This window comes from Nicotiana sylvestris, chromosome 3 (genome assembly GCF_000393655.2).
Source record: "Nicotiana sylvestris chromosome 3, ASM39365v2, whole genome shotgun sequence".
Lineage (NCBI taxonomy): Eukaryota > Viridiplantae > Streptophyta > Magnoliopsida > Solanales > Solanaceae > Nicotiana > Nicotiana sylvestris.
Genome location: NC_091059.1, coordinates 34,519,507 through 34,535,042, shown reverse-complemented (window position 1 = coordinate 34,535,042; position 15,536 = coordinate 34,519,507).

Genomic DNA, 15,536 nt, shown 5'->3' with positions numbered 1-15,536 from the left:
GGTCTGTGAATAAACTCTCTCAAGAATATCTCTGAAAATTGAATACATATGAGTGAAGCTGCATGGGCTGGGGTACCCTCCTTATAAGCCTGCCTCCTCTGATACACTGCTGCTGATAGCTAGAATGTAGTAAAAGCAACTCTACTCGTCTCCACAATACCCATGGTGCAGAGAATATGGTGGCACTTCTCTAGAAAACCCTGCACATTCTAATGCTAGGTCACTGTAAGTAGGAGGATGATACTTCTTAAACCTCTCAAGTCTAAACTGTTCCTCCTCATATGCCATTGCCCCAACCTCAGGCTGAGCTAGAATAATAGGCTATACTGGCATAACCTCTAGGACCTGATCGACATGGACCCGCTGCTTTGGAGTACAAGCCGCGGGGGTCTAAGCTCCTCCCCCAATCTGAGATGTCTCTAGTGCAAGTGGAATCAACCCCACCTGAGCTAGAGTATCTAACATGCTCAGGAACTGTGCTAAGGTCTCCTGAAGTGCATGGGTGACAATAGGTGCCTCGGGTGCCTGTACCCCAACTAGAGCTAATGGAGGTTGTACCCTCCTCGGTCTCTGCCCTGGCCCCCGCCTCTCATGGATCTATCAGGGGGCGTGGGTGTCTGATCGTAGGATCCAGCGGTGCGTGTCCTCACCATATGTGAGAGAATAGAAAGTCAAAGATTTAGATTTTGAAGTCAACCAATTCGCAAGATAGGGAATCAAAGAAGTGGAAATTTTTCTAATAGTTCTATAGCCTCTCGAATATAAGTACAGACATCTCTGTACCTATCCGCAAGACTCTACTAAACCTGCTTATGACACGTAACACCTATGAACCTAGCGCTCTGATACCAACTTGTCACTATCCTAATATTCCTCCTTAGGATGTAGTGCTCTAAGACTAGGTAAGCCTAAGAAACGGGCGAATATGGCAAAAATAAAATCTAGAAATAGGATATAAAATAATAAGTCTCATAAATATCATAAAAACTGAATCACAGCTACAATACTCCAACCCCGGAGATGTTGAGTCATAAGCTCTATGGAATGTTCCAAAACACCTACTACAACATTGTCTAATAAAGGAAACAATAATATTGAAAGGATAATGGAAGGTAAGTCGGAGACCAGCGACCGCCAAATAGGTATACCTTAAAGTCTCCGGGAAACGGCTAAATCAAGAACTAACGTCCATCACGGACAAACGTACCTGAATATACGTAAAAGAAGTGCAGAGCGTAGTATGAGTACATCATATGGTACCCAATAAGTATTAAGCCTAACCTTGGTAGAGTAATGATGAGGCCAAGTCAAGACACCTAATAGAGCATGAATAACAGAGCAAAAATATAGTAATGAGAAGTAATGAAGAGAGAAGAAATAAATGATAACAAAGCGGGTTAATAACGTAGACTAATGACTGAATTGTAAGCATACAACTAACAAGAAGGAAGAAAATAATGAGAGCTATAATAGTCAAATATGGACAAAATTGGTAAGACAAGGAAGAATAAAAGCAACAATAACTATTCAACCTATAACTCGTTTCAATATGAAATGCACAACAAGAACCACAATCGTGGTACCGCCTGGTATTCACTTTTCACAATTTCAATCACAATCTTTCCTTATATCATCACGGGAGCCTAATATTTAGTTTTAAAAATCATTTTCCGAAAAACCTACCTGCGTTTTAGCCCACCTTGTTTGCCACGCCCCGAACTTGGGCCTGGACGTAACACGGTACTCGGTGCCTGACTACATGTGACCGAGCGAACCAACTAGCTGGTTGAATCAACATGTGATATCATAACATACTAAATGCGGAAGATAAACTAACACATGATGATATATTGAATGTTTGAATAATAAAACTTAAAGTGTGGAAACACTAATACAAGTCTGAAACATGTCTGTTGTCAATATTACTTAACACAAAAAGCTTGTGACTCTGTCTATCTGTTACTATAGTCTATGAAGCCTCTAATGAAGTACTGAAATACACTGACTATTTAAAGACACTGAAAACTTTAAAGTAACAATAATTCCCCGAAAGAACTAGGGATCACCAAATTGCTGGTACGAGAATTCTAGTGCTCTAAATCATCAACCTGTAAATCATTACCTGCATCATGAGATGCAAGCTCCGGGAAAAAGGGACGTTAGTACATTTGAATTGCACTGGTATGTAAAGCAACTAAAAGAAAGAATTATAAATGCTGAAATTGAAACTAAGCTGATAATTGAGAATTGATAATTAATAACTAAAATGATAACTATTGAAACTGAAATTGAAATATTAACTGGTAACTGATGACTGAACTGATAACTGGTAACTGAAATGATAACTAATAACTGAAATGATAACTAATAACTGAACTGAACAAAGAAAGTAAGGATATGAATACTCCCTCTTTTGAATGATGAACAACATGTTTATCTTAATAAGATACGGCCTCAGGCCCAATATATATGTGCACAAGCTACGGCTTCAGGCCAAAGTATACGTATACATAACTACGGCCTCAGGCCCAAACATGCATATAACATAAACTACGGCCTCAGGCCCAAGTATGCATAAAGCATATAAACTACGACCTCAGGCCCAAATACAGGTGTTCAACATTTAGGAACTGAGAATCATATTGAAATACATGATGCTGAAATACTGAACCATACTGAGTTACATGATACGTAAATGCTGAATAGAGCTAGACTGACATGTATTTATGAATTGATTGTGAAAATTGAAACTTCAACTGTTTATGACATGCTGAGTAATCTACACTGAGACTCATGAGCATCAAACCCAAGTCTATATTGATTATGCACTGGTTTTACAACGTTTAGAATGAAAGTCATGAATGAGTTACGAAGCTAGAGAATAGAAGTTCTACGACTATTCATGGAACTAAGGCATAATCACTTTCTGAGGAAACTAGTAATAGTCATAATGAATGGGACGTAGGGAGAATCATAGACATTCCCAAACGTAAAGATAGTTAGCCTCACATACCTCAATTTCGCCCCTTAGTAATACTAAAATGATCCACAATACTAAGAACCTTCAATCTATAATAGCAACATCCAATGGAACCCAATATTAGTAACAAATTCCATAACTTAAGCCATTTAGGCATATTATCAAACACCTTGTAGTCATAAATCTCTACATCTCATAACCATATAATTAGTTCATCTAACTACCACCATTCATCAACAATTTATCCTACCATCATGATTAACCAATTTATAACTTCCAACATCACATATATGACCATCCATCCACACCCAACCACCAAAGTTCCATTAAATAATCATCTTTCAATCTTTCAAAACTTCTGAATTTCGAATTCGATCAAAAAGTCTATCAAACTTCGTCTAAATGACCTGAAATTTTGCACACACATCCCAAATTATACAACGGACCTACTCCAACTTCCGAAATTCTATTCCAACCCCGATATCAAAATTTCCAATGCCGACCGGAAAATGCCAAATTTCCAATTTCTCCAATTCAAGCCTAAATCTTCCACGGACCTCCAAAACACATTCGGATCATGCTCTTAAGTCCCAGATCACCTAGTAGAGATAACATAATCATAAAAATACAAATCCGAGATCATATACTAAAAAATCAAAACTTGGTCAAACCTTTCAACTTAAAGCTTCAAGTTGAGAATTGTTCTTCCAAATCTATTCTGGTTATCCTAAAAACCAAAACCGACGTTTTGCATAAGTCATAATACATCATACGAGGCTAATCATGCCCGAGAACTGGTGAGCAAAGTGAAATTTCTCAAAACGACCGGTCGGATCGTTACATAATATTTTCACAACTATCATACATAATCTTAATAATTTAACTCTGCTCACACCGTTAGTATTGGAGAAACCACATTTCGATAATTCCTAAACGCTATTCTTCTATAGCTTGCTCTCTCACTGTTAGCTGACTTTTTTCCCTGCCACTATACTTCGGGTTTAACTTAAACTCTTTGTTTTCTAACATGCGTTCGGTGTTTCAAACTGTTAGCCACTCACTAGTGTTAACTTTACTAAGTAAATCAAATCTTACCTTTACTAGCTCTACTAAAATTGCTAATTCACTGTATTTATTCAAAACTTATTTACTATTTTTTTACTAATCACTTGCTAGCATCATGTTTTCTTGCTCTGCTTTGAATAACTAAAGTGAAACATAAGCTTATTTGTAACTTCCCTCACTATCCGACCATATTCTTTTGCCATACACTATCATTCTTTTTGAACCATGCACATGGATCACACTTAGAGAAATTTCATTTGTCTTAAACAAAATTGGGATATCTAACCCCTAACTTTCTATATAATTCAAAATCATATCAGATTATAAACCTTCAGCCTAAACACATAGTCACATCATGTGAAGGGGAACTGTCATATTTTTATCTCACAATAATAGCCACTTCGTATACAAATTCACTAAACATGGTACTTTCTAGTTCTGATTTGAATAAATCTAACAACTTAAAATCATTCCCTAAAATTCAATGTCGCCTCTCTTGATTCTCATTTTGTACATCATATTATTCTTAGCTATATTTTCCTTAGGCTCTTTTCTGTCCAAAACTATAATGATCAATTCTATGCCCGCTACGGTTGAATTCTTAACCTGTTACACCATAGGGTCTGACATACGGATACACTGCCACACAATCTTGGGTCTTAATCCCTAGAACATGCTAAGATTTCGCTATAATCGCTGTTACTTACATATTCTTTGAGCATCCATATGCATTACTGTATACTCACAAGTCTCCAAAAATTTTGATACACTAAAAATTGGATATTTGTTAAACATATAATTGAATACTGGCATATTGAATAACCATAAACTTTCTAGCTGAAAGGCCGCTAACTGGTAACTGAGATAAACTGATAACAATAAAACATGATAATTGCTTTTGTACTTTCTGATTAGGTTATGATATAATATGTACTACCATATGTAGCATCCCACTTTCAATATACCCTCAAATCTCATTTGTTACCAACCTGCACGCCATAAATATACCCCAATGGGCAATCGTCCTCTCTAGAACCTTAGGTTTCTCCTGTGCGTCGCTTGGGCATCCAATACGTTTGGAATTCGATAGGAAGAGAAGGTTAACTATTGCTATAAGCTTCATGGCACGATCTATAGTAGAAGGAAGTGAGACAATCCTGAATGTCTTGGTAGTTAACTGTTTATATGAGTAGCCGGAACACAGATATAAAGGATACACTACTGGACACAACTTCATAGACTCCCTAAGACTCTTGAACCTAGTGGCTCTGATACCAAGCTTTGTCACGCCATGAATCTGGGCCTGGACGTAACACAGAACTCAGAGCATGACTACATGTGACCGAGTGAACCAACTGGCTGGCTAAATCAACATGTGATATCATAACATACTAAATGCGGAAAATAAACTAACACATGCTGATAAACTAAAAGTCTGAATGATTAAAATCAAAGTGTGAAAACATTAATACAAGTCTGAAACATGTTTGTAGTCAACATTGCTTAACACAAAAAGCTTGTGACTCTGTCTAACTATTACTATAGTCTATGAAGCCTCTAATGAAGTACTGAAATACACTGGCTGTCTGAAAATACTGAATATTGTAAGGTAATGATAATGCCCAAAAAGAACTGGGGATCACCAAATAGCTGGTACGAGAATCCTAGAGCTCTGAATCATCAACTTGTAAATCATTACCGGGATCGTGAGATGCAAGCCCCGAGAAAAAGGGACATCAATACATTTGAATTTCACTGGTATGTAAAGCAACTACAAGAAAGATTTATAAATGCTGAACTGAAACTAAGCTAATAACTGAGAATTGATAATTGAAATGACAACTATTGAAACTGAAAATGAAAGGATAACTTATAACTAAATTAATAACTGGTAACTAAAATGATAACTTATAACTGAAATAATAACTAATAATTGAACTGAACAAAGGAAGTAAGGATATGAATACTCCCTCTTCTGAATAATGAACAACATGTTTATCTGAATAAGCTACAGCCTTGAGCCCAGTATATATGTGCACAAGCTATGACCTCAAGCCCAAGTATATGTATATATAACTACAGCCTTAGGCCCAAAAATGCATAAAGCATAAACTACGGCCTCAGGCCCAAACATGCATAAAGCCTAAACTACGGCCTTAGGCCCAAGTATGCATAAAACATATAAACTACGACTTCAGGCCCAAATACAGGTGTTCAAAATTCAGGAACTGAGAATCATATTGAAATACATTATGCTGAAATACTGAATCATACTGAGTTAAATGATACTTGAATGCTGAATAGATCTAGACTGAAACATGCACACAGTTGCATTGCAAGGGGCGGCGTGATAGTGTAAAATTCTGTCAGCTTTTGGTAATTTGGTCGTAACTTCTGGTAGGAGCATCCAAATGATGAATGGTTTCAAGTGTTAGAAACTAGACTCCAAGTGATTTCATTTGATAGGTTGTGCATCACATACCACCTTATATAAATATATATATATGATCATGCAAAGGTTGGTCTTGTGCATGCTCATTTGGAATTTTAGTCTATCATGAAATTTTCAAACTTGACTTAGACTTAGGCCTCTCCTTGGACCCCAAATCACTTATGGTACGCCTCGTTCACTTATTATCATATCCAATTAATAACCATCACATTAATACTCATTTAACGCATCCACAACTGATTCAAATTTATGGGGTGTTACATTATCACACCGTGTGGATTCAAGTAGTTCCCCTACTAGCAGCACGCGTATCAAGTGCACCTTATCTCACTGCATGCGTATCAACTCCAAGCCTTATACCAACTTATATGTATCAATGTCACAACATAATCACAAGTTGCACCACAAGTGCCCATATACCACAACTTGCCAAAAGAATCATCAATATCAATGTTTCCATAACAAATAGCCTATGGCTTAACCACAATGTGTACAAAAATCTCAACAATAACAAAATAAAAGTGAATAGCTCAACAAGAAAAATATCTCAACAATTAATAATTTCGCCTGAATATGATAATGACAGTTCTCAACTTCAACACCAATAACTCAACAATACGATATTTCATGAAATAACAACTTCAGTGAAAAGTAATTCAACAATTTAATGATGTAACAAAACACAAGGAAGTTAATAACTTCAACTAATACATATAAGAGTAAATTAGCAAGTAAGAGGTGAAACAATTGTTAACAATGTCAAAAAGAGCATATAACTGTAGATTATCGCATGAAAGGGTGGATTAACAATGAAAGGATAGATATAACATATAAAGATAATTCAATTAAAAGCAAGAAAGGAGTTTATATTTCCTAAACCAGTCAAATATAGCTTGTATAGCCACTCATCACCTTACATACATGGCTTTCACATAACACAATTAGCACAAACAAACCAATTCCTAAGGAGTAGTTCCCTTACACAAAGTGAGGTAAGATCAACTAGGCTAACTCAACCCTCATAAATAGCTTTTCCCCTAAAATTTGCCTCCTCACGGCTCAAATCTAACCACAATTAGCTTAATATCATCAATCAATGGAAGGAAAAACAAATACAATAGATGAAGCTTTGATCATTACAAAATTCCCAAAAAGTCAACAGAAGTCAACTCCGGGCCCGCCCGGTCGAAACCAAGTCCAAGGGTAGATTTTGACTTTCGATAACCTTATGATTCCATATATTAGATTAGTTTTCCAATTCGAGTTCAAACCGACTCTCAAAACTTGGAAAAAGTTCACAAATTTTCAGTTTGATTCACATGAATTTGATGTCTGTTTGGATATCATAGGAAATGGGGCACTATAGGAAGGTTTTCCAAGTGAACAACCGATGCTACGTCAAAAGCATGAATTTTAGCTGTCGAATGAAACTACTAAATACTAAATGTAGGAATTCCAACTTATCTAAGATATATTAATGAAATATAGTTGAGAACTGATTATAATCACTTACCTAATATTTGTAGATGATAATTCTCTCTCCAAATTGCCTCCTACCGAGTCTGGGGTTCTAAAATATGAAAAATGAGGCTTAACCTGACTTTCCAGCCTTTATATCCAGCTGCAGCTATCGCATTTGTGACACAAGGTTGGCATTTGCAAACCCTTGCAATTGCGGACTAGGGATTACATTTGTGAACCTTCACAGCCTCAACAAGGGTCACTCTCGCAAAATCCACCAAGTGGTCGCAAATGCGACCAAGCCCCAGGCCTGTTGACGTCATAATTATGAAGGGGTAAGGCGCAATTGCGATAGACCATCCCTTGTCCCCTTCGCAATTGCAAGGATGGTCCTCTAAGCAGCACACCATTAAATTTCATTTTCAGTTTAAACCATTCCGAATCACGTCTAAAATTCATCCGAGCCCCCGGGGCTCCAAACCAAACATCCACATAAGTATAAAAATATCATACAAACTGGATCGCGTGACCAAAACACGAAAATAACATTTAGAGCTAAGAATCGCACACCAAAATGCATGAATTTCAAAGTAAAGTTCAAGAACTTGTATAATTGCAACTAAACGTCCGAATCCTATCAAATCAAGTTCAAATAGTACCAAATTTTGCAGACAAGTTCTAAATAGCATAAAAGACTTATTCCATGTCCCAAAACTAAATTCCGAGCCCGATACACAAAAGTCAACCTACGGTCAAAGTTCTAAATTTTAAACGGCCAATTTTTGGAAAAATAACACAAATCAACCTACGAACTTCGAATTTGATTTCGGGCATACGCCCAAGCCAAACGTCACGATACGAAGCTACCGGAGCCATAAATACATCGTTCTGGGGTCGTTTTCATAAAAGTCAACCATTGTTAACATAAACAATTAGGCTTTTAAGCCAAGAATCAAAGGGTCTAAATCAATCTGAAATCTTCCCGGAACAAAACCATCTAACCCCGTAAGTCATAAAACTATAAACACACATGTATGAAGAATCAAAAGAAAAATGGGGCACAAATACAAAAAAATTCTAGTCGGATCGTTACAACATCTTCTATTAAAAATGCTTTCCTTTTTAAAGGTGCCATTTAATTTCAAACTCCAATGCCCATAGAGTCTTTTTTATTTCTTCCGTCGAAAAACTTAGTGATTAAACTTTTGTCTGCAACTTTTATTCCGGATATCATATTCTTTTTCAGTTACAAATCTTCTGGCCCGTTGGAGCCGCTCCTTCCTTTATCCTCTTGATATTCTTGTTGTTGCATCTTTTATGGAATGATTTAGTTTTTCATTCCATAAATCGCTTCTTCCATTTCTTCATGAATTAGAACCTTTTGATCGTAGCTAAATGAGCTTTGATTCTTAAGATAATCTTTTAGCAAGTTGGTGCAATTTGTGTTTCCTTTGTGCAGTATCAATCCGACTCTAAATCTTTCAATCTATGTATTACGTATTTCCTTTCTTTCCTTTCCAAGCTTTGCTCCTCTTTTATGTGTGCTACATTTGTCAAGACATTTCCTTCCATTTTGGTTCTTTGCAAATTCAAAATATCCTAGCAGCTTGTTGTCACGCCCCAACCTCGGGAGACGCGACCGGCGCTCAATCGAGAGAACCTGACTGAGCAAGCTTTTTTGGACACTTTTTACCCAACTCACTATGATTGAGAAACCATGTTTTCATTTAATTAGACCATAGGGAAGATCATACATATAACATTGGTAGTTCATTTACATTACAGCCCTTAAACCATAGTTAAGTTTTCAAAAAATTTCATACAGTTACAATTTATAGGAACAAGAGTTTAGAATTACAACATAGTCTAGAGACCCATCCAATGCCCATGCATAACCCACACAAACGTCTACGGAGCCTCTAAAGATACAAAAGGCAGTTATAATAATGCCGGCAACAAGGCCCCAGCTATATCTCAAAAAATGGTAATTTATAACAAAAGATATATTTCATAACCCCTAGAAGAAGAAGGGGCTCACCAAGATTTCTGAGGAGGATGCTCCGCTACCTGCGATCGACACTGTCTACTATGGAACCACCTACATCCATTCAAAGATGTAGCGCCCGGCAAAAGGGACGTTAGTACCGTGGAATAGCACTAGTATGTATAACTAAACACCATCTCAATAGAAAGAACAACCATACAAGAATAAAGAAATCATAAGGATCAACAAAAACTTTAAACAATCACTACATCATCAAATAAGGGATCACATAGCTTTCACACACCCATATCTTTAAGTTGGGACATTTAATAATGTTACATCATCATTCACAATACCACTGCTTTCTTGTGCGGAGTCCAATCATGACCTGATCGGCTAGGTTGCCTCATTTGAGACATGTACCTCAGTCACGATTTCATTCTTACTTTTCGATTTCAATATCAGCACAATACCACTATGTGTGTAGCGTGACGTCCAATCATGGCCCGATCGGCTAGGCCGTCTTACCAAGATGTTTTTCCTTTTCCATCCATCATCTCATTTCAATCTTTATTTTACATATATCAGTTCATTGGCACTTGGGGCCACAACTATCACATCATACTTGGCACTAGGCCACATTTCATAACTCAAGCTCTTTTCCCCCTCATTTCACATCATTTCCACTTGCAACATTAACCTTGCAATTTAAGATAATAGGCACGCACAAGAGCAATTCAAGTTGTAAGCATAGAGAGGATTTCAAATAGTTTGGAATAACAATCTCAATTTAAACTTGACTTTAAATCTAGACATTTTAGCACATAGTTCACATTCTTCACGCATCCTTAATTTACCAAGAATAGCATATTGAACACATTGAGACACACCTTTCACATATATTCTTGCAACACCATTCCACTTAAAATAACAAGTACTACATCAATCAATTTTCGGACTTACAACATTTACATGGAAATCATGGGAGCTCAATTTCTAAGAAGAGGGGGTTTTAGCCATACATACCTCAATAGAGCTTTCCTTAAATTCTTACAATAATTCTGGAACTCCTAGCAACTTCGATCTATTTTACGAGAATTAAAAGTCGAACAAAGAATTAGAGGGATAATCAAGATTCTAGCTTATTTGGGCACATTATCAAGCACTAAATGTGTATTATGATTTTAGGGCCTTTTTGGTGAGAGATTCTGTCATCCTACACCCCATTTGTTATATTTTTAGCTCATAGCCTCCCCATACCCTTTTTATCACACATGTATGCAAGAAAATTCATCCTTATACACATGAACCCACTTGTTAATTACATATTTTAGTAGGAATTTCGAAATCAAAGATAAGGGCACAAGTTCTTGCCTCTTAGGGTAAAGGCTTAGAAACTTTACTTGATAATCTTCAAAGATTTGGGCAAGGATTGAATAGAGAATTGGTGAGGATCACTTTATCCCTTTAGAACTCTTTTTCTCACTCTAAATGTAGTAGAAAATAGCACAAGAGGGTCTAATGGGGTGTTTTAACGGAATGGGGTCGGATTTTAAAAGTTAGAAAATAGGAGCCCGACTCAATCTTCGGTTGCATATGCGGCCACATAACTGATATGCGACCCGCACAAGGGACCGCAAAAGTAACCCTCAAGACTCGAATAATTTGCCCGGGTATGCGACCAATATGCGGTCCGTATCCCTGTTCTACGGTCGCATAATGCACCGCAGAACCGCCCTTCACAAAAATCCCAAGGAGCTTATGCGACGACTATACGACCTGCATATCGATTATGCGATCGCATAATTGGCCGAATAGCTTTCCTCAAAATTAGCCAACACTCTGTCTCACCCTGCGGCAGATATGCGGCCCGCATTGTTGTTATGCGGTCGCATAATGGGCCACAGAAATGCGCTCTTCTGAAAAATAGTTTTGCTTAACTTTTTAATGCTCGGATCAATCCAAAAGGTCCTAGCCGCGGCGAGCAAACTTTTCGTGAAGAATTTATAAATTTCTAACACATATTCTTAACTTGGCACTACGAAATTTCGGGTTTTTGAGTAAATATTTCATGGGGCCTTACACTTGTGATATCTTCCTTCGTACCTTGCCTTCTTTTTATGCTAAATACATCATTAATGGGGTCTTCAAACATGTAAAATCTAGTAGTGGAATTCATTCTCACTCTTCACTATTCCAACACGAATTGTTGAACTGATCACTAGTAGATCTCCTTCCTTTCTCGAATATTCTGAATAATCTTGTTACATCGCTCTTGATTCTTTTTCCAATTAATTCTTTCACTATTCATGCATTTATAATTCCTGATTCTTGAGTCTTGCAATATCTCGACAGATCTTTGACTTTTACACACAACATTTATTGTAAATATTTCTTTCCATAACTCCGTTGTATATGTTGCACATGACTGATACTTTCCATATTTTATTTTCTCTATTGAATGAACCAGTACAAAAAGTAGGTTTACCATAAATAAATTTTCATCGTTAACGTAAATTGGTTTCGTATCATCAAAATTAATATGTGAAACCTTGGGGCTAAAACTAAGTTCCCCGCAATGTGCTAGTATTTTCATATAGAATTTGATGAACGCCATCTGAGCTTGGAGCCTTACAGATTTTTGAAGGAGTGGAGAGCTTTTAATATTTCAGTGTTGCTAGGAGGTTTAGAAAGGGACAGTCATTTTGACTGGGAGCAAAACTATTGTTTGAGAAATTTAGAATTTTTAAATGGAGGTGATTTGTAGTATAGATTTGGAGTAGTATTAGAGGGTATGATTCTCAATTTCTTTTTCAGTCAACTTGAAGCCACGCATCGACATAAGGGGCTAAAGAATGTGTAGCTATTTCGGGAAAATAATTTTAAAAATATCTAATGTAAGGCTCACATGACGATATAAGGAAAGATTGTGATTGTGAATTGAGAAATATGAATATGAGATGTGATACTTCGATATGATTCTTATTGTACATTCTATGTTGGAAAGACTTGTTGACTTGAACGGTTATTGTTCTTCCTTCCTTCCTTCATTCATTCATTCATTTGTATTTTGATTGAATTTGGTTATTCATTATTATCTTGGTGTTGGAATGGTTGTGGCTTTTTGTGTGAGTCATGCATTCCACGTGATTTATTGTATTGCTTTAACATGCCAATATGTGCCTCCGTTATTACTTGGTAAATTGATTGTCAACGTGAATTTACTTACGTGGAGTCATTATCTCATATTCTGTTGAGTTGTTGGTAACATAACTGTTTAAATAAAAGAATTATCAACATGCTTTATTCTAAGTGTGTTTTAAGATACAACTCATTATCTTACTCTATGCTTTACTATTTTAAATGGTCATCACATTTTTACTTTAATAGGATTCTCAAATTATACCTATCATCCTATTTGATGTTTACTTTACTTAAAACTGTTATCATGTGTTATTTTAACAAATTCTATATTTAATTTTTTTAATTTGAATGATGTTTTATTTTGTCTAAACACGATATTTTTAAATTATTTGATTAATTTCTAAACAAAGCTCATCTGATACTCTATTTTGTATAAATTTTTCTTCAAACTGATTATAAAAAAACTGATTATCTCATTTGACGCCTTAATTTATTCAAGTTTATTATTATGCCTTATTGTGTTTAAATATATCTCTCAAATATTTTAGTTGATATTTGATACGGATAGAACATGATAGCACGTGGGCTTTGTCGTGCGGATGTGATTGTTATTGTGGGCACAAGGTGCCAGACGTGTAAGATTTGAAAATTGTGGCTCATGATTTGGGGTTACGAGGTGTGGTGCATTGGGGTAGTTCTTGTTGTAAGTCCATGCATTGGAAATGATTGATTAATTGAGTTGTCATCTATTTTTTCTTATTTGAGTTCATTCATATCTCATCTGTGTTCTGATTATGTTGCTGCTTTATTACTCGTCTACTTCTTGCTACCATTTGTGCTTCTATTATTTTCATTGCTAGTTGTAAATCAATTATCTTTCGGATGTTAGTCTTATATTAATGTTCTTTCCATTATTAGCTTTATGTTATATCTTGCACAGATTTTTATGGCTAGTAGGTGTCTTGACTTGGCCTCGCCACTAATCTACCGACGTAATGCTTAATACTTACTAGGTACCACTATAATGTACTCCTACTATACTTTTGCACATTTTTGTGCAGATCCAGATACTAATGTCATCCAAGAAATAGTCGCTAATTTCTTTCATTTTTTACCCTAGATCAGAGACGTGTAAATCATATTATTTCCTGTAAGAATAACAAAGGGGACTTCGAGCAACACGCATATAAATTCCATCTTATGTCACTACATACATATCAACCCTTATCCTTATACCACTGCATGCACATCAATATCGCAATAACATCTCACACCACACGTGCCCATATATCACAACTTTAAAATCAACAATATCAATGTTACCATAACACATAGCACACGCTCAGCCACAATGTGTAGAAGAATCTCAAATTAACAAAATGAATTAGAAATACTCAACAAGGAAAGATATCTTAATAATCAACAACCTCAACTTCAATATGCTAATAGCTTTCATGATTTCAACTTCAATAACTCAAAATGAAGGTATTCCCAGGAAATGATAATTTCCAATTCAAATGTATAACATAAACTTAACAATGAGAGAGATAGTATGGAATAGTAACTATGCCTAAATGCATGAGAATAACTTAAGACAAAGTGACTTCATGTAATAACAACTCCAAATAAGAATAACTCAACAATAAAGAATGTATCATGACAATAAGAGAGGTAACATCTTGAATTAAGGCATATAGGAGGGAAATTGACAATAAGAGATCGAACATGTACTAACAACGCCAAAAAGGCATATAAGAGTAAACTAAACAATGAAAAATATAATATGATATGACAAATTCAATAAAATGCATGAAAGAAGCCTAAGAGTCTAAACCAGTCAAAATACCACATATGAGCCCGTGTACAGACTTGTCACCTCATGTACATGTCTCCCATATAATTCAATTAATACAAACAACCCAAATCCTAAGGGCTAGTTCCCCCACACAAAGTTAGGCAAAATACTTACCTCAAAGAAGTTAAATCAATACTCTAAGAAGCCTTCTTGTGTGAAACAACCTCCATGCGGCTGTAATCTAGCCAAAATAACTTAATATTGTAAATAAAAGTCGTAGGAAATAATTTTGGCTAATAATGCTTCGACTTAATGAAAACCAAAAAGTCAACCCTGGGCCCGAACCTCAGAACTCGACAAACTTATAAATTCCGAACACTCGTTCTGATACGAGTCGAACCATACCAAAATCATTCAATTCCGACCTCAAATTGGCCTTCAAACCATCAATTTATGTTTTAGAATGTTTTTACTATAATCCTAATTTCTCCAATTTAAATCATTAATCAAACACTAAAATTGAGGTTGGAATCATGAAATAGTAACAAATCCAAGTCAACAATACTTACCCAAATCCAAAAGGTTAAAATTCCCTCTAACATCACAAAAAATCGAGCTCCAAAACCTTGTGAGAAAAAGTAACTAAATTTCGAAA